This window comes from Bos grunniens, chromosome 3 (assembly GCF_055505025.1).
Source record: "Bos grunniens cultivar Pamir isolate PY7600 chromosome 3, Bosgru_T2T1.0, whole genome shotgun sequence".
Classification (NCBI taxonomy): Eukaryota; Metazoa; Chordata; class Mammalia; order Artiodactyla; family Bovidae; genus Bos; species Bos grunniens.
In genome coordinates this window covers 103,030,708-103,056,248 of record NC_141167.1, presented here as the reverse complement: position 1 = coordinate 103,056,248, position 25,541 = coordinate 103,030,708, and the positions used below count along the sequence as shown (strand labels likewise).

At 41.8% G+C, this 25,541-nt stretch overlaps 1 long non-coding RNA gene across 5 annotated transcripts in view; it reads right to left on the bottom strand.

Annotated features, from left to right (window-relative positions):
* Window positions 1-1,474: 1,474 nt before the first annotated feature.
* Window positions 1,475-25,541, bottom strand: part of LOC147376481 (uncharacterized) — a 39,132-nt gene continuing 15,065 nt past the window's right edge. Inside the window, exons 3-5 of one of the 5 annotated variants that reach the window (XR_015161020.1) lie at window positions 14,460-14,552; window positions 6,820-6,943; window positions 1,475-2,343 (exon numbers count right to left, since the gene is read on the bottom strand). This is a non-coding gene — a long non-coding RNA (uncharacterized LOC147376481). Of the gene's footprint in view, window positions 2,344-4,903; window positions 6,420-6,819; window positions 6,944-7,337; window positions 14,553-25,541 lie in introns of those variants that run through there. The other 4 variants (XR_015161019.1, XR_015161018.1, XR_015161022.1 and 1 more) reach the window with 4 other exon arrangements.

The window sequence follows — 25,541 nt, the reverse complement described above, 5'->3', positions numbered from 1 at the left end:
GGCATTCCGTGACCAGCCAAGGAAGGTCTGGATCCACTTCAAGAAACCAGCATGGGTCTTCCTACGGCCAGAGCACCTCTAGGCGCTCAGAGTCACGTCATGGGCAGGCAGACTCACATAGGCAGAGAGAATCTGTCCACGGAGACTCTGGATCTGGAACTTCCCACAGACAGGGGAGTCACCATGAACAATCGAGGGACAGCTCCAGACGCTCTGGGACTGGCCATGGACAAACCTCCACTGGATCTGGAAGCAGTAGACACAGGGAATCCAGTGTTAGTCAGGCCAGTGACAGTGAAGGATATTCAGGAGATGTAGGGAGGCATTCCGTGACCAGCCAAGGAAGGTCTGGATCCACTTCAAGAAACCAGCATGGGTCTTCCCATGGCCAGTCAAGAGACACCTCTAGGCGCTCAGAGTCACGTCATGGGCAGGCAGACACACATAGGCAGAGAGAATCTGTCCACGGAGACTCTGGATCCGGAACTTCCCACAGACAGGGGAGTCACCATGAACAATCAAGAGACAGCTCCAGACGCTCTGGGACTGGCCATGGACAAACCTCCACTGGATCTGGAAGCAGTAGACACAGGGAATCCAGTGTTAGTCAGGCCAGTGACAGTGAAGGATATTCAGGAGATGTAGGGAGGCATTCCGTGACCAGCCAAGGAAGGTCTGGATCCACTTCAAGAAACCAGCATGGGTCTTCCTACGGCCAGAGCACCTCTAGGCGCTCAGAGTCACGTCATGGGCAGGCAGACTCACATAGGCAGAGAGAATCTGTCCACGGAGACTCTGGATCCGGAACTTCCCACAGACAGGGGAGTCACCATGAACAATCAAGAGACAGCTCCAGACGCTCTGGGACTGGCCATGGACAGACCTCCACTGGATCTGGAAGCAGTAGACACAGGGAATCCAGTGTTAGTCAGGACAGTGACAGTGAAGGATATTCAGGAGATGTAGGGAGGCATTCCGTGACCAGCCAAGGAAGGTCTGGATCCACTTCAAGAAACCAGCATGGATCTTCCCATGGCCAGTCAAGAGACACCTCTAGGCGCTCAGAGTCACATCATGGGCAGGCAGACTCACATAGGCAGAGAGAATCTGTCCACGGAGACTCTGGATCCGGAACTTCCCACAGACAGGGGAGTCACCATGAACAATCAAGAGACAGCTCCAGACGCTCTGGGACTGGCCATGGACAAACCTCCACTGGATCTGGAAGCAGTAGACACAGGGAATCCAGTGTTAGTCAGGCCAGTGACAGTGAAGGATATTCAGGAGATGTAGGGAGGCATTCCGTGACCAGCCAAGGAAGGTCCGGATCCACTTCAAGAAACCAGCATGGGTCTTCCCATGGCCAGTCAAGAGACACCTCTAGGCGCTCAGAGTCACATCATGGGCAGGCAGACTCACATAGGCAGAGAGAATCTGTCCACGGAGACTCTGGATCCGGAACTTCCCACAGACAGGGGAGTTACCATGAACAATCAAGAGACAGCTCCAGACGCTCTGGGACTGGCCATGGACAAACCTCCACTGGATCTGGAAGCAGTAGACACAGGGAATCCAGTGTTAGTCAGGCCAGTGACAGGGGAGGATATTCAGGAGATGTAGGGAGGCATTCCGTGACCAGCCAAGGAAGGTCCGGATCCACTTCAAGAAACCAGCATGGGTCTTCCCATGGCCAGTTAGGAGACACCTACAGGAGCTCAGAGTCACATCAAAAGTTGACAGACAATTATAGGCAGAGGGAACCTGTCCATGGAGACTCAGGTCCCAGCACTTTCCCAGAACAGGTGGGCCACTATGAGCAATCAGGAAACCCTTATTAGAGAGAAGCTAACTTAAAAAAAAAAAAAAAAGTAATATTTTAAAGAGTAGCAGAATGTCACTGCTTTGAATCAAGTAATTTTTCATTAATCTTTCTTGAAACTTGTATTTTTTTCTCTTTATTTTGGACTTAGTAGACCATTTTCTTAGCTTGGTTGTTTCTTTTTCTTTTTTGGAACAGGTGAATATGATAGTCAGAAACTGGTTTTGGATTAAATCTATATCATAGATGCTCTAATTTCTAAAGTGAATATTTAGATTTTGGCATTCAAGTAAGCATTTTTCTCTTGAGAGGTTAAATTTCAGAATCTCTCCAGATTGGTTCTTCAATATATTCAATAATATCAAAGGAAATAATATATAGTCACCTTCCATTTATCAAAGCTGCTTTATATTGTAATGGGTTTGCACATGTGCTTGTATTATCCTCCTACTAGAACTCTGTATTATTCTGCATTCATTAATCACCTTGGGCATGTAGAATCCAGTAAAATCATCACACGAAAACTGAAAATAAATAATTGACCATATATTATAGTATGTCTCTTCCATGCTTATTTTTCATATACCCTAAAAGACTTATTTCCCCAACGTAAGAATAACACCTTTTTCTTCTTTCACTGAAAACTATTTGCATTTGGCAGATGATCATACCAAAAATAAATAAATAAACAAGGAATACAAGGAAGAAGTAATTTAATCAAATCCTGTATTTTTCTCCAACATAGTCATTGTTCCATGTATTCATCTTCAGGATGAATAAAACAAGCTCAGTTCTTCTAATTAGACTCAAATAATATTATGCCTATGCTTGCCCTCCAAAAGCAACACAAAAGGGGCACTACCCACAGTGAGTATCCTTCTTCCTTGCTTGAGGTGCTGTCCCCAAATACTCCTACAAAGCTACAAAGCTACAAAGTTGGCAGCACCAAATATGCAGGTCTCATGGATTTGCCACAGACACAGATATGGAAAAAGTGCTTCTTTCCATTTTTGTGACACATTTGCCACTTTAGCCTCAAAAGCACCTAATTGAACTCCCACTTGAGGCCCTTCTCTAGAGAAGTCAGGACTAACTAACATTCTGAATAATTTAAATTATAACAAAGGAAACATTGCTGACCTAGCCTCACTAAGGGGGAGGTTGATAGAAGGACAGTGATGCGTATTACACCAGAGATAGCCAGATACATATCAGTTCAGTCAGTTCAGTTCAGTCGCTCAGTCATGTCCGACTCTGCGACCCCATGAACTGCAGCACTCCAGGCCTCCCTGTCCATCACCAACTCCCGGAGTTCACTCAAACTCACGTCCATCGAGTCAGTGATGTCATCCACTCATCTCATCCTCTACCATCCCCTTCTCCTCCTGCCCCCAATCCCTCCCAGCATCAGAGTCTTTTCCAATGAGGACTCTTCACATGAGGTGGCCAAAGTATTGGAGTTTCAGCTTTACCATCATACCTTCCAAAGAACACCCAGGGTTGATCTCCTTTAGAATGGACTGGTTGGATCTCCTTGCATTCCAAGGGACTCTCAAGAGTCTTCTCCAACACCACAGTTCAAAAGCATCAATTCTTTGGTGCTCAGCTTTCTTCACAGTCCAACTCTCACATCCATACATGACCACTGGAAAAACCATAGCCTTGACTAGATGGACCTTTGTTGGCAAAGTAATGTCTCTGCTTTTGAATATGCTATCCAGGTTGGTCATAACTTTCCTTCCAAGGAGTAAGCGTCTTTTAATTTCATGGCTGCAATCACCATCTGAAGTGATTTTGGAGCCCCAAAAAACCAGTTTTGGGGCTCTGACACTATTTCCACTGTTTCCCCATCTATTTCCCATGAAGTGATGGGACCAGAGGCCATAATCCTAGTTTTCTGAATGTTGAGCTTTAAGCCAACTTTTTCAGTCTCCACTTTCACTTTCATCAAGAGGCTTTTTAGTTCCTCTTCACTTTCTCCCATAAGCGTGGTATCATCTGCATATCTGAGGTTATTGATATTTCTCCTGGCAATCTTAATTCCAGCGTGTCCTTCTTCCAGCCCAGCATTTCTCATGATGTACTCTGCATAGAAGTTAAATAAGCAGGGTGACAATATACAGCCTTGACGTACTCCTTTTCTTATTTGGAACCAGTCTGTTGTTCCATGTCCAGTTCTAACTGTTGCTTCCTGACCTGCATATAGGTTTCTCAAGAGGCAAGTCAGGTGGTCTGGTATTCCCATCTCTTTCAGAATTTTCCACAGTTCATTGTGATCCACACAGTCCAAGGCTTTGGCATGGTCAATAAAGCAGAACTAGATGTTTTTCTGGAAATCTCTTGCTTTTTCCATGATCCAGCGGATGCTGGCAATTTGATCTCTGGTTCCTCTGCCTTTTCTAAAACCAGCTTGAACATCTGGAAGTTCACAGTTCACGTATTGCTGAAGCCTGGCTTGGAGAATTTTGAGCATTACTTTACTAGCGTGTGAGATGAGTGCAATTGTGCGGTAGTTTGAGCATTCTTTGGCATTGCCTTTCTTTGGGACTGGAATGAAAACTGACCTATTCCAGTCCTGTGGCCACTGCTGAGTTGTCCAAATTTGCTGGCAGCAAAATTGAGTGCAGCACTTTCACAGCATCATCTTTTAGGATGTGAAATAGCTCAACTGGAATTCCATCACCTCCACTAGCTCTGTCGTAGTGATGCTTTCTAAGGCCCACTTGACTTCACATTCCAGGATGTCTGGCTCTAGGTCAGTGATCACACCATCGTGATTATCTTGATTGTGAAGATCTTTTTTGTATAGTTCTATGTATTCTTGCCACCTCTTCTTGGTATCTTCTGCTTCTGTTAGGTCCATACCATTTCTGTCCTTTATTGAGCCCATCTTTGCATGAAATGTTCCCTTGGTATCTCTAATTTTCTTGAAGAGATCTCTAGTCTTTCCCATTCTGTTGTTTTCCTCTATTTCTTTGCATTGATCACTGAGGAAGGCTTTCTTATCTCTTCTTGCTATTCTTTGGAACTCTGCATTCAGATGCTTATATCTTTCCTTTTCTCCTTTGCTTTTCACTTCTCTTCTTTTCACAGTTATTTGTAAGGCCTCCCCAGACAGCCATTTTGCTTTTTTGCATGTCTTTTCCATGGGAATGGTCTTGATCCCTGTCTCCTGTACAATGTCACAAACCTCATTCCGTAGCTCATCAGGCACTCTCTCTATCAGATCTAGGCCCTTAAATCTGTTTCTCACTTCCACTGTATAATCATAAGGGATTTGATTTAGGTCATACCTGAATGGTCTAGTGGTTTTCCCTACTTTCTTCAATTTAAGTCTGAATTTGGCAATAAGGAGTTCATGATCTGAGCCACAGTCAGCTCCTGGTCTTGTTTTTGCTGACTGTATAGAGCTTCTCCATCTTTGGCTGCAAAGAATATAATCAATCTGATTTCGGTGTTGACTATCTGGTGATTCCATATGTAGAGTCTTCTCTTGTGTTGTTGGAAGTGGGTGTTTGCTATGACCAGTGCGTTCTCTTGGTAAAACTCGATTAGCCTTTGCTCTGCTTCATTCCATATTCCAAGGCCAAATTTCCCTGTTACTCCAGGTGTTTCTTCCTGCTTTTGCATTCCAGTCCCCTATAATGAAAGGACATCTTTTTGGGGTGTTAGTTCTAAAAGGTCTTGTAGGTCTTCATAGAACCGTTCAACTTCAGCTTCATCAGCGTTATTGGTTGGGGCATAGACTTGGGATTACTGTGATATTGAATGGTTTGCCTTGGAAACGAACAGAGATCATTCTGTCGTTTTTGAGATTGCATCCAAGTACTGCATTACGGACTCTTTTGTTGACCATGATGGCTACTCCATTTCTTCTGAGGGATTCCTGCCCGCAGTAGTAGATATAATGGTCATCTGAGTTAAATTCACCCATTCCAGTCCATTTGAGTTCGCTGATTCCTAGAATGTCGACATTCACTCTTGCCATCTCCTGTTTGACCACTTCCAATTTGCCTTGATTCATGGGCCTGACATTCCAGGTTCCTATGCAATATTGCTCTTTACAGCATCAGACCTTGCTTCTATCACCAGTCACATCCACAGCTGGGTATTGTTTTTGCTTTGGCTCCATCCCTTCATTCTTTCTGGAATTATTTCTCCACTGATCTCCAGTAGCATATTGGGCACCTACTGACCTGGGGAGTTCCTCTTTCAGTATCCTATCATTTTGCCTTTTCATACTGTTCATGGGGTTCTCAAGGCAAGAATACTGAAGTGGTTTGCCATTCCCTTCTCCAGTGGACCACATTCTGTCAGACCTCTCCACCATGACTCGCTGGTCTTGGGTGGCCCCACAGGGCATGGCTTAGTTTCATTGAGTCAGACAAGGCTGTGGTCCTAGTGTGACCAGATTGACTAGTTTTCTGTGATTATGGTTTCAGTGTGTCTGCCCTCTGATGCCCTCTTGCAACACCCACCGTCTTACTTGGGTTTCTCTTACCTTTGACGTGGTGTATCTCTTCAAGGCTGGTCCAGCAAAGTGCAGCCGCTGCTCCTTACCTTGGACGAGGGGTATCTCCTCACCGTCGCCCCTCCTGACCTTGAACGTGGAGTATCTCCTTTCAGCCCTCCTGCACCTGCTCAGCCCTACCCTAGAGCTAAACTCTCATCCTTTTCTTACGATGCCATAAACAACAGAAATTGCTTTATTTCATATTTCTATCCCCCCAAGGACAGAATTACCAGACATTCCTCTTTAATAGCTGACAGAAAATCATCTACCTCAAAAGGTGCAAACAAGATTCACTGGGAACATTCTAGACTTCAGTATTTCTCTATGCTCTCCTTCGCTGGTGGAATTTATCTTTGACGTTGTTCCTTAACTCAGTCAACCAACTCCTTCACACGTGAATCAAAACTCTTCTTACCAAATAACTAAATATCTGTAAGTTTTTCTTTGACCAGGACAATCTTACAGGGCAAACTCCATCTTCCCTTACCTGCAGGAAAACTCTCTCCAAAGCACATCAATCCAAGGGAGAGATAAAACAAGAATCTGAACCAGTTTAGTGGTCATGGAATATATGAACAATAAGGTCAACAGAATTTGATTACTGGTCAAATCTAGAGGTAAAGAAGAGGAAGAAATATAAAATTATTTAGAGGATTGTTACTTGAGCAACTGAATGAAGAATGAGGCCATTCAGTGAGGTAAGGAATAAGATTAGAGACAGAAAAACAGTAATATCAGTTTTGAACATCATGAGCTTGAGAATCCCAGGAGAGATTCTAGTGGAGCTTCCTTATGAGCAAATGGATATAAATATCTCTATTTCAAACAAAAGACCAGACCTCAGCCATCCATATATAGGTAGTTTACTAAATGGGTTTAATGTTCTGAAGCCAGATGCTGTCTAGGCATAGTCAGAGTTTTATCATTAATTTGCTGTGTACCTTAGGCAACTTACTCAGGATCTCGATTTCTCATCTGAAGAGTACAAATAGAGACCATACATACCTACTTAACATTGTTGTGAAGACTGTGTCAATACATGAAATGTTGCCTAGAACATAACAAGCATTCAGTAAATGTTTACAATTATGGATGGAGCTACAGGTATGATTGAATGAGAGGGTACAAAGTGAAAACCAAGAATAGAATATTGAGAAAGCCCACTATTAAAAGTTCAGCCCACAGTCACATGACAACTAGGTGATGGAAATAAGATTTGAAACCGAATTTTGTCTTCCAAGTCCAAGAAGAATTTTGCCTTTTTACTGAAAAGGAGACAAGTTTCATCAAAGTTTCAACAGTTCAACTGCCAAGAATGGTCAACTAAAATGAGGAATGAAGTATGTCCACTGATTTGGTAACCTGACATCTGAGACTCGAAAACAGCTATTTCCGTGGAGAGGTGACGATATATAAACTTTGTTGGAAAACAGGAATGAATGATTTGGGGAGAGTTGGACATAATAAAGGAAGTTCAGAGTAGTGAACTAGCCTCATTACTTCTGTGAGAAAGTCAAAAATTAATTTCTAACCAAATCCCTTAGGGTTTTCCCATTCCTAAGTGCTCTGGAATACATGGATTCTGGGCAGAGAGCTGGAAAAACAGTCAGCATAATTTTTTTAGAATTAAGCAGAAACAAGATCATGTAGCATCTTGGAAGTCACAGTAAAGACAATGGATTTTTATATGTGGTTAAAAAAATACACAACATGAAATTTATCATCTCATCAATTTTTAAGTATACAATTCAGTGATGATGTAAACAGCCAAACAATGTAAAGAGCCAAAAATTCTCTTCCTCTTACCAGATCTCTTATGTATTCCTTTGTTCTGAGATACTTGGTGGGATTAAATATCAAGAGGGAATCAGAGCGGGATTAGGAGGAAGAAACCTAAAACAAGCTTCTAGGACTAACCACTCTTACAGGTCTTAAACTAAAGGACTACAATAAATTCAAGAAATTCTCCTTGGTCACAAAGTTCACCTGGCTGAGAGAGGTGTGGAGTTGAACCTTGGGAAACATGCATTCATCTTGTGTGTACCCTTGGGTAGCTATCTCCCTGGAAAAGAGTTCATAAGCTGTCACCTGTGTGAGAAGAGTAAATTTTCACATTAAATTCTTTATGAAGAATTCTCAAAAGAAAGGCAATTAGAGTAAGAAAAGAACTATTAATACCTTTTTTAAAAAAAGTTGATAAATTTTATTTATTTTTTTAATTTAAATTTATTTTAATTGGAGGCTAATTAATTTACAATATTGTATTGGTTTTGCCATACATCAACATGAATCCACCATGGGTGTACACGAGAGAAACTGCATGCTCCTTGTTGTTGTTCAGTCACTCAGTCATGTCTGACTCTTTGCAACCCCAGGGACTGCAGCACACCAGGTTTCCCTGTCCTTCACTATCTCCCAGAGTTTGCTCAAACTCATGTTCATTGAGTTGGTGATGCCATCCAACCATCTCATCCTCTGTTGTCCCCTTCTCCTCTTGCCTTCATCTTTCCCAAAATCAGGGTCTTTTCCGATGAGTCAGTTCTTCACAGCAGGTGGGCAAAGTACTGAAGCTTCAGCTTCAACATCAGTCCTTCCAATGAACATTCAGGATTGATTTCCTTTAGGATTGACTGGTTTGATTTCCTTGTAGTCCAAGGGATTCTCAAGAGTATTCTCCAACACCACAGTTCAAAAGCATCAATTATTCGATGCTCAGCCTTCTTTACAGTCCAACTCTCATGACTCCTGGAAAGACCATAGCTTTGACTATACGGACCTTTGTCAGCAAAGTAATGTTTCTGCTTTTTAATACACTGTCTAGATTTGTCATAGTGTTACAAATTCTTTGTCACTCTTGGCATCAAGAGAGAAAGTCTATGTCCACTCCTCTTCAATCTGTCCCATGTCCTGTGACTGATTGGGCCAACAGAGTTAAAATGGAAGTGACCTATGTCATTTTCAGGCCTAGTCTTCAAGGACTGGCAGTTTCTATTCTGGCCCTAAGAGACGGAACATATAAACAAAGGCCAGACCATGCATAAAAATAGAACTCTGATCCACACCTGCAGAAACCAGCCCAGGAAACCAACCCCTTATCTACAATAAACCCTGGGAAACCACAGGAAAATGTGACAGCATTTCATTACTGAGGGAGGCTGATAAACTAATTTAAATGTTAATGGAGAAACTACCACAAGCATTGCTTGAAGAATCTATAGCTTCAACGTAGAAATGCATCATTGGTGACACAAGACCATACTTGAAGGACTTCTGAAGCTAACTCAGTGATTATTCTGGTCTTACAGAGATTCACAGCTCAGGATACTTATTTATATTATTGTTATTATCTCCTACTTCTTGAATATCCTCCCGTAAGCTACCAATAGGTGAGAAATTACAAATAATATGCTGGTAACTCTAATCCTCTTTGCTCCACAAACAAGTCCCTGAGCACACCATCATGTCTAGTTTTAGCTGTTGCTTCTTGATCCGCATACAGGTTTCTGCTATAAGGTAAGGTGGTCTGGTATTCCTATCTCTTGAAGAATTTTCCACAGTTTGTTGTGATCCACACAATCAAAGGCTTTAGCATAGTCACTGTAGCAGAAGTAAATGTGTTTCTGGAATTCCCTTGCTTTCTCTATAAGCCAATGAGTGTTGGCAATTTAATCTCTGGTTCCTCTGACTTTTCTATATCCTGTTTCTACACCCAGAAGTTCACAGTTCATGTACTGTTGAAGCCTAACTTGAAAGATTTTGAGCATTACCTTGCCAGCATTTGAAATGAGCACATTGTATGTTAGTTTGAACATTCTTTGGCATTGCCCTTCTATGGGATTGGAATGAAACTGATCTTTTCCAGTCCTATGGCCACTGCTGAGTTTTCCAAATTTGCTGACATACTGAGTGCAGCACTTTAACTGCATCATCTTCTAGGATTTTAAATAGCTAAGCTGGAATTCCATTACCTTCACTAGCTTTGTTCATAGTAATGCTTCCTAAGGCCCACTTAACTTCACATCCCAGGATATCTGGTTCTAGGTGAGTGACCACACCATCGAGGTTATCTGGATCATTAAGACCTTTTTTGTATAGTTCTTCTGTGTATTCTTGCCACCTCTTCTTCATCTCGTCTACTTCTGTTGGGTCCTTACTGTTTCTGTCCTTTATCTTGCCCATCCTTACATGAAATGTTCCTTTAATATCTCCAATTTTCTTGAAGAGATCTCTAGTCTTTCCCATTCTATTTTTCCCTTCAATTTATTTGTATCATTCCTTTGAGAAGGCCCTCTTACCTCTCCTTGCTATTCTCTGGAACTCTGCATTCAGTTGGAGATATCTTTCCCTTTCTCCCTTGCCTGTCAATTCTCTTCTTTCCTCAGCTATTTGTAAAGCCTCCTCAGACAACCACTTTGCCTTCTTGCACTTCTTTTCTTTGGGATGGTTTTGGTCACTGCCTCCTGTACAATGTTACAAACCTCCATCCACAGTTCTTCAGGCGCTCTATCAGATCTAATCCCTTGAATCTATTTGTCACTTCCACTGTATAATCATAAGGGATTTCATTTAGGTCATACCTGAGTGGCCTAGTGGCTTTCCGTATTTTCTTTAAGCCTGAATTTTGCAAAAAGGGCTCATGAACTGAGCCACAGTCAACTCCAGGTCTTGTTTTTGCTGATTATATAGAGCTTCTCCATCTTCAGCTGCAAAAATTATAATCAATCTGATTTCAGTATTGGCCACCTGGTGATATTCATATGTAGAGTTGTCTCTTGTGTTGTTGGAAACAGACATTTGTTTTGACCAGTGTGTTTTCTCAGCAAAACTGTTAGCCGTTTCCCTGCTTCATTTTGTATTCCAAGGCCAAATTTGCCTATTACTCCAGGTATCTCTTGACTTCCTACTTTGCATTCAAATCCCGTATGATGAAGAGATCTTTTTTTGTTGTTAGTTCTAGAAGGTTTTGTAGGTCTTGTAGGTCTTCATAGAACCAGTCAACTTCAGCTTCTCCAGCATTAGTCATTGAGGCACAGTGATGTTCAATGGTTTGCCTTGGAAATGAACCAAGATCATTCTGCTGTTTTTGAGATTGCACCCAAGCACTACATTTCAGACTGTTATTGATTGTGAGGGCCACTCCATTTCTTCTAAGTGATTCTTGGCCCACAGTAGTTGCCTATTATCATGAGATTCTGTACAGAGAGGAAACTGAGGAGAGAAATGTACCTTTTCTGAGTCACTCAGTACTCTCTTTGCAGAGCTGAACTGTACAGCTATAAGACAAGGGAGGCCAAAAGAGGTTCTGCATCATTGATAGACTCTACTGTCTTCAGACAGCTTTATCTAAATAACATACAAGTCTAACTGTGGACCAGATGATTCAAAGTGCCTCCTGTACTGCTGAATCTAAAGATGTAGGAAACTCCTATGTCCTCCTGCAACCTTTGTGATATATGAAAATTTAGACAAGTCTTCAGTGAAATAGAAGCTGATCTCAGGAAACCAATCCTGTGATTCCCTATTATCTAGACAAACGATGGCAAAATTCTAGTTTAATAATTCATCTGATTATAATTCAATGACTCCATTTATTCAGGTAACATTTACTGAGTTCTACTATCAAACAGGTACTCTATATATGCTAGAGATACAAAGATGAATCAGCTCTTAAGATACAAAAATCAATAAACCACAAAGATTACTTATCACATGAGACAATTTCATAATTTAGTATATTATGCCAACTATAATTTAGTATATTACATACTAGATGTAGAACAGTGTGCTAAGTGTGCAAAGGACACAATGTGAACAATGTGCTAAGGAAGGACACCCTACATGGATGAATATATTCATTTGTTCATAAGTGCCTACTCTGAGCTAGTCTCTGTTCCGGGTTCTAAGTTTACTGCAGATGGCAAGACTGACAAAATCATCCCCTCAAAGAGCTCACATATTCTTTCTTTAATTAATTAATTTATGTATTTGGCTGTGTCTGGTCTTAGTTGCAGTATGCAGGCTCTCTAGTTGTGATGCATGGGCTTAGTTGCCCCATGGCATGTGGGATCTTAGTTCTCTGACTAGGGATCAAATCTGTGTCCCCTGTATTGCAAGGTGGATCCTTAACCACTGGTCGACCAGGAAAGTCCCAGGAGCCTATACATTCTATAGCAGGAAGAGAGACACCACACAACTTTTAAATAATGTATCAACCTGCCTGACTTCAGGCTATACTACAAAGCTACAGTCATAAAGACAGTATGCTACTGGCACAAAGACAGAAATATAGATCAGTGGAACAAAGTAGAAAGCCCAGAGATAAATCCACGTACCTATGGACACCTTATCTTTGACAAAGGAGGCAAGAATATACAATGGAGGAAAGACAATCTCTTTAACAAGTGGTGCTGGGAAAACTGGTCAACCACTTGTAAAAGAATGAAACTAAAACACTTTCTAACACCATACACAAAAACAAACTCAAAATGGATTAAGCATCTAAGCATAAGACCAGAAACTATAAACCTCCTAGAGGAAAACATAGGCAAAACACTCTCCGACATAAATCACAGCAGGATCCTCTATGACCCACCTCCTAGAGTAATGGAAAAGAAAGCAAAAATAAACAAATGGGACCTAATTAAACTTAAAAGTTTTTGCACAACAAAGGAAACTATAAGCAAGATGAAAAGACTGCCTTTAGAATGGGAGAAAATAATAGCAAATGAAGCAACTGACAAAGAATTAATCTCAAAAATATACAAGCAACTCCCGCAGCTCAATTCCAGGAAAATGAATGACCCAATCAAAAACAAAGAACAAAACAGATATTTCTCTAAAGAAGAAATACAGATGGCTAACAAACACATGAAAAGATGTTCAACATCACTCATTATCAGAAAAATGCAAATCAAAACCACAATGAGGTACCATTTCATGCCAGTCAGAATGGCTGCGATCCAAAAGTCTACAAACAATAAATGCTGGAGAGGATGTGGAGAAAAGGGAACCCTCTTACACTGTTGGTAGGAATGCAAACTAGTACAGCCACTATGGAGAACAGTGTGGAGATTCCTTAAAAAACTGGAAATAGAACTGCCATATGACACAGCAATCCCACTGCTGGGCATACACACCGAGGAAACCAGAAATGAAAGAGACACGTATAGCCCAATGTTCATCACAGCACTGTTTATAATAGCCAGGACATGGAAGCAACCTAGATGTCCATCAGCAGGTGAATGGATAAGAAAGCTGTGGTACATACACACAATGGAGTATTACTCAGCCATTAAAAAGAATACATTTGAATCAGTTCTAATGAGGTGGATGAAACTAGAGCCTATTATACAGAGTGAAGTAAGCCAGAAAGAAAAACAGCAATACAGTATACTAATGCCTATATATAGAATTTCGAAAGATGGTAACAATAACCCTATATGTGAGACAGGAAAAGAGACACAGATGTATAGAACAGTCTTTTGGACTCTGTGAGAGAAGGTGAGGGTGAGATGATTTGAGAGAACAGCATTGAAACATGTATATTATCATATGTGAAACAGATGGCCAGTCCAAGTTCGATGCATGAGATAGGATGCTCAGGGCCGGTGCACTGGAATGACCCAGAGGGATGGGATGGGGAGGGAGGTGGGAGGGGGCTTCAGGATGGGGAACACATGTACATTCATGGCTGATTCATGTCAATGTATGGCAAAACCACTACAATATTATAAAGTAATTAGCCTCCAATTAAAATAAATTAATAAATAAATAATGTAAAGAAAGTAAATATGTAAGAGTATCTAGGCAGGAAGGAGAGTTACTCTGAAGTGAAGTGAAGTCGCTCAGTTGTGTCCAACTCTTTGCAACCCCATGGACTGTAGCCCACCAGGCTCCTCCATCTATGGAATTTTCTAGGCAAGAGTACTGGAGTGGATTGCCATTTCCTTCTCCAGGGGATCTTCCCAACCCCGGGATCGAACCCAGGTCTCCCACATTGTGGGCAGACGCTTTACTGTCTGAGCCACCAGGGAGTATACTCTGAGGAGACATCAATTGAGCAGAAACCAGAATTACAAACAGAAGTCAGCTATGCATAAAACAAAGAATCAGTAACCATGTAATTACCATCAGTAATCATGTTAGAAAACAAGGTCTTTGGGAAGGTACAGGCTGAACAGACACAATATCCCAAGCTGAAAAATTCAGTATGTCTTCAACCTGATGAAAAAACAAAAAGGAGGGAAGAGAGGTACAAAATGAGATCAGGAAAACAAATGGGGATCCAACCACAAAGAGTAGTAGTAAGTTATCTACTATTCTAAATATTATGGAAAGCCCTTGGAGAGCTGTAAGGCAGTAACACCCTGATTTACATTTTTTTTTAACTTTAAGCTGATTGCTGTATAGAGTAGATTGTGCAATGAAGCAAGAAGAAAGAGGGAGACTAACTGCAATAATATAGCTGAGATGCTGGTGGCATTGACTAGGTTGGTAGCAGAGAAAATGGAAAAAAGATGAATGGAAGATATTTTGAAGAGAAAGTCAATATGACTTGTTAATGGATTATATACTGAAGATGAGGAAATGGGGAATGAAGAATGATTTCCAACAATACAGTCTGACCAAGTTGATAGATGATGGTGCCTTTTATGGTTCCATTTATATTGGTCATATTAGGTTTGAATGCCGACACACATCCTGAAATACAAAAAGGCAGCTGAATAACATCCATGTGCCAATGTTCATTTTTACTGCTTGATATCTTAGCATTTAGCACAATTGACCTCTTCCTCCTTATTCCTCTTGGCTCCCACAATACCATATTCTCATGGAGTCCTCCGCCCTCAGTGGCCATTACTTCTGGTCTGCTTAGCTGGCTCTGCTTGATCTAAGGTTGAACAATTCTATCCTTTACTTTTTTTCCATATATCTCTCAGAGAGTCACTTTCTAGGCAAGTTGATAAGAAGTCTAGGGGTCCCCAAGGAGACAGGGGTCTGGAATTCTCAAGGAGGAAGAAAGAACAAACTTTTTTTTTTCCTCTACATTCCTTAGGATTATATAACAATAATGTACCCTGAAGGTCCGTCTAGTCAAGGCTATGGTTTTTCCAGTGGTAATGTATGGATGTGAGAGTTGGACTGTGAAGAAAGCTGAGCATCGAAGAATTGATGCTTTTGAACTGTGGTGTTGGAGAAGACTCTTGAGAGTCCCTTGGACTGCAAGGAGATCCAACCAGTCCATTCTAAAGGAGATCAGCCCTGGGTGTTCTTTGGAAGGAATGATGCTAAAGCTGAAACTCCAGTACTTTGGCCACCTCATGCGAAGAGTTGACTCACTGGAAAAGACCCTGATGCTGGGAGGGATTGGGGGCAGGAGGAGAAGGGGACGACAGAGGATGAGATGGCTGGATGGCATCACCAACTTGACGGACGTGAGTTTGAGTGAACTCCGGGAGATGGTGATGGACAGGGAGGCCTGGTGTGCTGTGATTCATGGAATCACAAAGAGTCGGATCCTGCCTGAGGACAGTCTCTGAATTAAACCTTCTGGCTAATCCTGTTATTTTAAAATGTAAATTATGGGAGTAGGTCTGGTCTTTACAAGGATTATATAACAATAATGTATCCTGCCTGAGGACAGTCTCTGGATTAAACCTTCTGGTTAATCCTGTTATCTTAAAATGTAAATTATGGGAGTAGGTCTGGTGAGATCTTTACAACCTCCAGACATTCTTTGGATTCATTGGAGAGTATATAACTCCATTGCTAACACTAGCAAGGGGGTACTCTTTCTGCCCCTTTCTGCCTATGTCAGAAGCTTTCTCTATCTCCTTTATACTTTAATAAAACTTTATTACACAAAAGCTCTGAGCGATCAAGCCTCATCTCTGGCCCCGGATTGAATTCTTCTCCTCCAGAGGCCAAGAATCCCGGCGTCTTTGTGTGGTTCAGCAACAACCTTTCATCTCTACACATCTACTAGGTAATCACAATCCAGTCCTGTGGCATGCCTTCGGTGTCAGTAGGTACAGGTAGATTCATCCCAGTGACATGAGGAAAACAAAACTCTAACCATGGCCAAAGAAGGAACAACTTTAGATAGTCAAGATCTCAACAGGCCAAAATAACTAGTTCTGGATTAGCTGGTTCTATGCAAGAAAATCTGGGTCAGTGATAAGAGGACATGTATCCAATCATGGACAATCAAGAAAGTTCCAGACATTCAGGATCATCTCATAGCCAATCATTACCTACAGACTCTGGAGTCAATACAAGCAGACAATGGTGCCCAGGTATAGCCAACCTAGTTATAGTGAAAGACAATCAGAAAACTCAGATACAGTCAGCATCAAGACATGAATAATCTGGATATAGCCATAAATAATCAAAATCTGACAAATTAAGAAACAAGACGCTAGCCACAGACAATCACAAGATAGTGCAAGATTCTCAAGACAAACATTTGCCCATGGACAGTCTGGATCTACATATGGTGAATCTGGACCCAATATAAGAAGACATGGATTCAGCCACAATCAGTTTAATAGAGAGCTCTGGACACTTCTCACAGTCAGTCCTTGACCTCTGCAATCTAGATTCAGTACAAACAAACAGCTGAGATCTAATTTTACTCATTCCAGTGATAATGAAGGACAATAAAGAGACTGGATAGACTATTCCCAAAGCCCACCTGAATATAGGCATGTACAGTCTGGATATAGCACAAGAAAAAGATGGCTCTAGCCATGGACAGTTAAAAGATAGGCCAGGAACTAATCAAAGATGGTTATCCACTCAACCACTCAAACTTTGTTCAACATATGGGAAAGAAATGGATCCACTTGTGGACAATCAACAGGTAGCACCAGAACTTCATGGTCAACTCACAGACAGGCACCATTAACATATCCTATATCCACTTGATGCATACATCAACAGACACAGTTATACTCAGACCAATGATGATGAAATACAATCTGAAAATACAGTAAAAGTCAGAATAAACCCACTGGCAGTCAGTATAGACAAAGATAGTAAGACTCAAACATAAGAGAAAAACTAGGATTCAGTCTTAGAAACTGAAGAGATAACACTATAAACCCTATAGACTCTAGGGCTAGACAGACATCCATTAGTGGTCAATCTGAATATACAAGTGGATAGTCAGGATCCAACACTAGAAAGAAAAAACAGGTTAAATAGACATGAGACAGCTCTGGGCAATCAGTATCTCCTCATGCTGCTGCTGCTGCTGCTAAGTCGCTTCAGTCATGTCTGACTCTGTGCGACCCCAGAGACGGCAGCCCACCAGGCTCCCCCATCCCTGGGATTCTCCAGGCAAGAACACTGGAGTGGGTTGCCATTTCCTTCTCCAACGCATGAAAATGAAAAGTGAAAGTGAAGTCACTCAGTCGTGTCTGACTCTTCGCAACCCCATGGGCTGCAACCTACCAGGATCCTCCACCCATGGGATTGTCCAGGTAAGAGTACTAGAGTGGGTTGCCATTGCCTTCTCCATATCTTCTCATAGCCACACATAAATTCATGGACAGTTTAGGTCTAATCATGGAGAAGCTAAATCCAGCAAAACAGAAAGACACAGAAACACCCATGAACACCTGAAAGATAGTGCTAAATGTTTAGAGTCAGCTCCTAGACAATCACCACTAACACAGTCTGGAACTAATACAAATAGACAAGAATCTGATTATTAGTCACCTTCACCTGGTGGAGGTGAATGATAATCAGGAGACTCAGATGGAGAACCAGCATTAATCCCTGAAAAATCGAGATCCGGCAGAAAAAAAGAGACAATAACCTAGCCACAGACAGTCAAGAGAATGCAATGGACATTCAAGGTCTACATTCACACAGCCTGCTATCAGTGTCAGCAGAAAATAGGCATCCAGTTATAGTCAATTTAGTGATAGTGGTGGACAATCAGGAGATCGACTAGACAGCTCCCACTTGTGGTCAGTCTGAGTGTAGTCATGAGCAATCTTGGTCCAACACAAGAGGAAGACAAGGTTCCGGCCATGGAGAATTAGAAGACAAGTCTAGACATTCAGGATATCAACATGGCCAGACAGCAATTCAAGGACATTCTGGGTCCACCCAAGGATAATATGGTGTAGTATAACAGAAAGACATGGCTATGGACAATCAGGAGGTATCTCTAGAGACTCTTAAAGACAATCTGCACATACAAGGTATGGATCAAGTTAAGGCAATGTCTACTGAGGGTCCAGTTACAGTACTCATAACACACTACCAGGAGACATACAGAAAGTCAACATCAGTCTGTGCATGGTCTGAGTATGATTATGAACAGTTGAGAAACAGGAAGTCAGAAGACTAGAGATCTAGACACTCAGAGTCTCACCAAGAACATAAAAGCACCCGAAGTCAGTCTGGACTTACTCATGAACAGCCCACATCCCAAAGTAAACAATTTATCCATGGGCAAACAAGACATAGCTGTGGACATTCAAGATATATTCATATACAATCATCATTTACTCAGTCTTAATAATTAAATCATCAATTATTGAGTCCATTATCAATAGACAAGGAGCATCCAGTTATAGTCAGAGATACTGAAGGACAGTCAGAAAACAGGGAAAGACACTATTCCTCTTCCCATGATGTGTCTGAGAAATGGCCATAGGAATCTGAGTCTAGCACAAGAGAAAGAGATCACTCTAGCTGTAGGAAATCTGGAAATAGGTGTGTATTTTATCAAGAGTGGACATTTATTCATAGGTGAGCAAGGTCTACCAAGGTAATTAGGTTTCATCACAAGATAAAGACATGGATCTATTTATGGACAAATTGGGTCATATCATAGGCAATCATCATTTATACAGATTAGATTCAGAACAAGAAAACATCAGGGATCCAGTATTGGTCAGGCCAGTGATAATGAAGGGCAATCATAAGATTCAGAGATGCAGTTAGAATAAACCCATGGATGGTCCATATCCAGTTTAAGAAATGAATATGAATCTACTTATGGCCAGTCACTCAGCAGTTTATACATTCAGGGTCTCATCAAGGTCAGACACCTCAATGGATGGCATAGACAAGTATCTGGGCAAAGTCAACTTAGGGACAGTGCAAGGCACAGATGAAAATATTCATCAAAATGGCAGCTCTGAGACAACAAGTAACAGTGGAAGCAAGCAAACAAAAAGTTTTTATTATAGCCACACTCCAGTCTATACATAGAGCCATGTGCAAAGGAACCATTATCATCATGACGAAGAAAAGACCTAACTCTAAAACAAAAAAAGAGAAGACATGAGAAGAACAAAAATCATGGAATTTTATTGTGAAAAACTTCTTTTTGAGGACATAGCTATATAGCTCTATCCTTTTCTTTAATAGTGCAATTCCACTTTAATCCTTCGACTAAGTGTTCATCTTATTTAAAAGGATAGTATATATTTGTCTTCCTTGGTTAGCATCTGATAATAGTATAGGTTTAAATTTTAATGATTTTATTTAAATTTTTTTATTTGTGGGGTTAACTAGAGTTAAATATGAGCACTCATTTTGATATCTGTGCCAAATCTGACATTACACGTGACTCTTAAAGGTGATGTATTAGTTCTTACAGCATCACCAGATCACTGTGACTGCAATACCTTGAATTTATAGACAGAGCCTTCAAGTGTTTGGTTAGAAGGTCAGAGAGGAAACTGAGACCCAATCAGCTTTACACTCATTGCATTCATTACATTCCCTCTTTTCCCAGTCCCTCTTTCCTCCTGCCTGCCCCCTCCTTTCATTCTATCTCTCTCTCTCCCTCTCTCTCACACACACACATACACACACACAAACACTAAAATTTAAAGGTTCTGGATCTGACTCTCAGCAACCATTGTCTCAGCTTACCTCTCCCATATCTGAAGCTCCAACATCCTTTCTGCTCTTTCCCATACTAGTAGGTCTTTTGTGCCACCTCTGTAACACCTGGAGGATCCCTAAGGAGGACTCCCATCTGCTCATTTTGACAGACCAGGTCTGCATGCAGAAAGCCTAATGTAGTTGCTCAGTCATGTCTGACTCTTCACAACCCCATTGACTATAGCCTTCCAGGATCCTCTGTCCATGGGAATTCTCCAAGCAAGAATACTGGAGTGGGTTGCCATGCCCTCCTGCAAGGGATCTCCCCAAACCAGGAATTGAACCGGGGTCTCCTGCATTGCAGGAAGATTCTTTACCAGATGAGCCACAAGGGAAGCCAGGCACTAAGGGACACAGGCTATAAATGGTCATGTCAGTAAGAGAATCATACAGCAAGTTAAGGAGATGGAAACACACTAGTGAAAGACATTGACAGAATAAGAGGATACAAATAAGGATGAGCTCTGGAGTCCAACTAACTAGGGCATTTGTGAGAACTTGAAGGAAAAAAAGAGAGAACACTGAGACAAAGAAGCAACTGAATAGGAAGGTCAGTCCTTAAGCAGTTATTCCAGGGCCTGAGTCTGGAGCTGAAAGATAGATCATGCTGCCTGGCCCAACTCCCAAATAAACCATGATAAACTACAAAGTTATATCAGATCCATTTTTATTATTTTGAGATATAAAAAATGACCCTTACACCTGAAGAGAAGGATATGAGGAGAAAGGCTTCTTGGCTAGTTTTATATTACAGCTGACTTCTTTTGACTCCATTTATATTTTTCCAGTAGTCATGTATGGATGTGAGAGTTGGACTACAAAGAAAGCTGAGCACCAAAGAATTGATGCTTTTGAACTGTGGTGTTGGAGAAGACTCTTGAGAGTCCCTTGGACTGCAAGGAGATCCAACCAGTCCATCCTAAAGGAGATCAGTCCTGGGTGTTCACTGGAAGGACTGATGTTGAAGCTGAAACTCCAATACTTTGGCCACCTGATGCAAAGAGCTGACTCATTGGAAAAGACCCTGATGCTGGAAAAGATTGAGGGCAGGAGGATAAGGGGATGACTGAGGATGAGATGGTTGGATGGCATCACCAACTCAACGGACATGAGTTTGGGTAAACTCCGGGAGTTGGTGATAGACAGGGAGGCCTGGTGTGCTGTGGTTCATGGGGTCGCAAAGAGTCAGACACAACTGAGTGACTGAACTGAACTGAATACCCCAATCATGACCAGCAACACTCTCTGCTTGTTCTGTCCCTATTTTTACAGTTTCCTCATTCATAGATTCTAAACTACAAAGAGCTCTCAGAAACTTTATGGGGAGATGGGGGGAAAAGAGAGGAAAGGACAAGCAGAGAGACTTTCCCTAGCATATTTCAGACCCAGTTGATGGCGAAACAGTGTACCTTGCAGACAAGAGTGAATATGTGAACAGGGGTGGGAAGAAAACTCACTGTTCATCCTCATCAGTCTTATTTGTTTCTTGGTTCATTTTTTTTTTTTTTAAGTCAAAATTAGATTCCTCATGAACTGTCCCCCAAATCCTTCCTTACCCAAGACAGGAAGAGTTCCACATCCCCTAGTTATTCTTAGAAAGAAATAGATGTGAGTCTTTCTTCTCCACTTAATAACTGAGTGACTAAAAACAAGTTTCATATTTTCTTTAATTGTGAGGATTAATAGAATGATGCACATAAGGGCACAGAACACTGTGCCTGGCATAAAGGGGAACATAATTTCCTTTCTTCTACCAACATATAAGGCACTGAAAAACCTAGAACATGTCACATATCTTAAGAAATCTCTTCTCCTGAACCCTGTCACCTCCAAGGAGAAAACCAACAACCAAACCAATGGCAGACTGGGGAGGGGGATTTCATGCCCACCCTGTTAATGTGGAGAACTTACTCTGATAAAATCATGAATCTCGGTTTTCAAAAGGACTGCTGTGACAATCTGCTACAATTCTTACATTAGTAATTCTCAAAAAGTAGACAAGAGGCCAAAAGGCACACTCAACATACCTGTTTTTTCATGACACAAACTGAGAAATAAAGCTCAGCAAACACTGGTTGTTGATTTTGGAGGAAAATCAGAAAACAAAACACTGAAAGGATTAAAACTGCTTACATAATACACGAAAGTTCCTTTAATACACCCTGACAAAAAATTCAACTACTATGCAAAGACTTCATTGAATTTTCAGCCAACTTCCCAAACAGCTCACTGCATTTTCAGCTAACACAAATATTAAAAGTTTCTTCCTTTAACCAAGTCAAACTTTACCTCCCTTTCATGGTCACTTGTTCACTTTCCTGTAACCTCACATACACCAACTCTCACAGACACCCATGCATTTCTCTCCCAACAATTAGTGCCTGATGTCCCACACATTCCAGCCCTTCTCTTCCCTCTAGATTCTCCTCACCTGTGAATCTTCCTGACAAGCAAATAAAGAGAGCCAGCAGATGGCAAACTACATCCCATAGGCCCTATCTAGGGCATCGTTGTGGAGAAGGCAATGGCACCCCACTCCAGTACTTTTGCCTGGAAAATCCCATGGATGGAGGAGCCTGGTAGGCTGCAGTCCATGGGGTCGCTAGAGTCGGACACGACTGGGTGACTTCACTTTCACTTTTCCCTTTCATGCACTGGAGAAGGAAATGGTAACCCACTCCAGTGTTCTTGCCTGGAGAATCCCAGGGATGGGGAAACCTGGTGGGCTCCCGTCTCTGGGGTCACACAGAGTCAGACACGACTGAAGCGACTTAGCAACAGCAGGGCATCACTGGAGAAGGCAATGGCAACCCACTCCAGTACTCTTGCCTGGAAAATCCCATGGATGGAGGAGCCTGGTAGGCTGCAGTCCATGGGGTCGCTAGGAGTCGGACACGACTGAGTGACTTCACTTTCACTTTTCACTTTCATGCATTGGAGAAGGAAATGGCAACCCACTCCAGTGTTCTTGCCTGGAGAATCCCAGGGACGGGGGAGCCTGGTGGGCTCCCCCGTCTCTGGGGTCACACAGAGTCGGACACGACTGAAGCGACTTAGCAGCAGCAGCAGCAGGGTATCATTAGTTTTTATATGACTCACAAGCTAAAAATGCTTTCCACATTTTAAGTTGAAAAAAACTTGTGACATGAAATCATGAAATTTAAGGCTCAGGTCAATCAGTAGGTTTTATTGAAACACGGCAGTGCTCATCTGTTTATACAGTCCTTTAATGCTGTAAGAGCAGAGGTGAGTAGCCCATCTGGTCTACAAGCCTATAATATTTAACACCTGATCCTTTACAGAAAAGCTTGCCAACTCCTCCTGCAGGAGAGCACTGGCCCCAAAAACATGTTTCACCCACAATGCTTTCTTCCCTCTGTGGTGACAGCCAGCTCCTGCAGGAAATTAGCCCTCAACAAATTCCACCTCCCCTGCAATTCCATAGTCTCAGTCACACCTCTGATGAAGCGAGATAACCTGGCCCAAATCAGGCATCCAGAGGAAGCATGGCCACAGAATGGATGCTGACTCTGCAGCCCTCTGAGTAACACCTAGAACAAAGCATGCAGCGTAATAACGGTTGAATTTGGAATCATATAATTTATCATTTCCCAATAGTTGCTACCACTCCTTCCCAATCCCTGATGATCATATTGTATAAGTTGTAAGCCTATGTGACTTCACCCAGCTTCAGTGAGACTTGTGCTATACATTTACAACAGATGGTGTGTAGAGCAAGGTCCTCAAGGACGACCCCTAACATATGATTCAGTTTATATCCATGTGAAATCACGTCCTCTGAGGTAAACACGGGAAGAGAAAGGACAGATCCTAATCCTGTGAAAAAATAGAAGTGGTCAATGCAGATCACTGCAGTCATGATCCTTACTCCTCTTTCAATTCAATTTGGCAAACACTTAGGGGGACCTTAATGTGACAGCCAATGTGCTATGTCTATAAGCAACATAGGGATCATATGAGTGAAACTGTTAGTCACTCAGTTGTGTCTGACTCTTTGAGATTCCATGAACTGTAGCCCGCCAGGCTCCTCTGTCCATGGAATTCTCCAGGCAAGAATACTGGAATGGATATCCATTCCCTTCTCCAGGGGATCTTCCTGACCCAGGGATCAAACCCAGGTCTCCTGCATTGCAGGCAGATTCTTTACTGTCTGAGCCACCTGGGAAGTCCAGGGATTATATAAAGCCTGTTCTCTATTCTAAGGAGCTCATAGTCTGGAAGTGACATAGGCACAAGGACAAATATACGTGTGTGTGTATGAAAGGAAACACAGGTTTGATCCCTGAGTGGGGAAGATACCTTGGAGGAGGGCATGGCAACCCACTCCAGTATTCTTGCCTGGGAAATCCCATGGACAGAGGAGCCTGGCTGGCTACAGTTCATGTTGTCACAAAGAGTCGGACATGACTGAAGCAACTTAGCATGCATGAAAGGATATGCACCAAATAATCAACAGCAGCTATCTCTGGGTATTAGGATTACAGGTAATATTTTCATTTTCTTTGATTGTCTATATTCTCTAAATTTTATATTAAATATTAATTACCTACACGACTGAAGCGACTTAGCAGCAGCAGCAGCAACACAATTTTAAGAGAGTATAATATAGTGTGATTGATCTTACAATATAATAATTGGGACACAATTATACTCTTTCAAGCATCTCAAGTAAGATTACCTACAGGATATCAAAGATAGGTCTGAAAAATGAATAGGAGTTTGCCAGGCAGATAATGAGGGGAATATATATATATATGAAATAGTTTGGTATATTCAGGAAGGTTTATGAAATTAATTACTGGTGGAACACAAAGAGAAATAGGGAATGAGGAGAGGTGGCTGTTGACAGGCCACGACTCAGATCATGAGGAACCCTGGATATCATTCTAAAGAGCATGGATTTCTTCCCAAGGTTACATGCTGGTTGAGTGAAAGCTGCATTTATGAGTGCCCACTAAGGTTTCATCAGAGAAGGTGGTGGCACCCCACTCCAGTACTCTTGCCTGGAAAATCCCATGGACAGAGAAGCCTGGTAGGCTGCAGTTCATGGGGTCGCAGAGTCAGACATGACTGAGTGACTTCACTCACTGAGGTTTCATAAACAGACAGGTAAAGAGACAAGAGGGCCTCTGCAGACATTATCCATTCCAGGAGGTAATAATATCATGGGTGACACCTTGACCAGAATTTTGTTTAAATTCTAAAGTTTAAAAAAGTTTGACTAGATGCCTTCAGGGTTCTTTCTGAAGATCAGATTCCATGATTCATTGACATTTT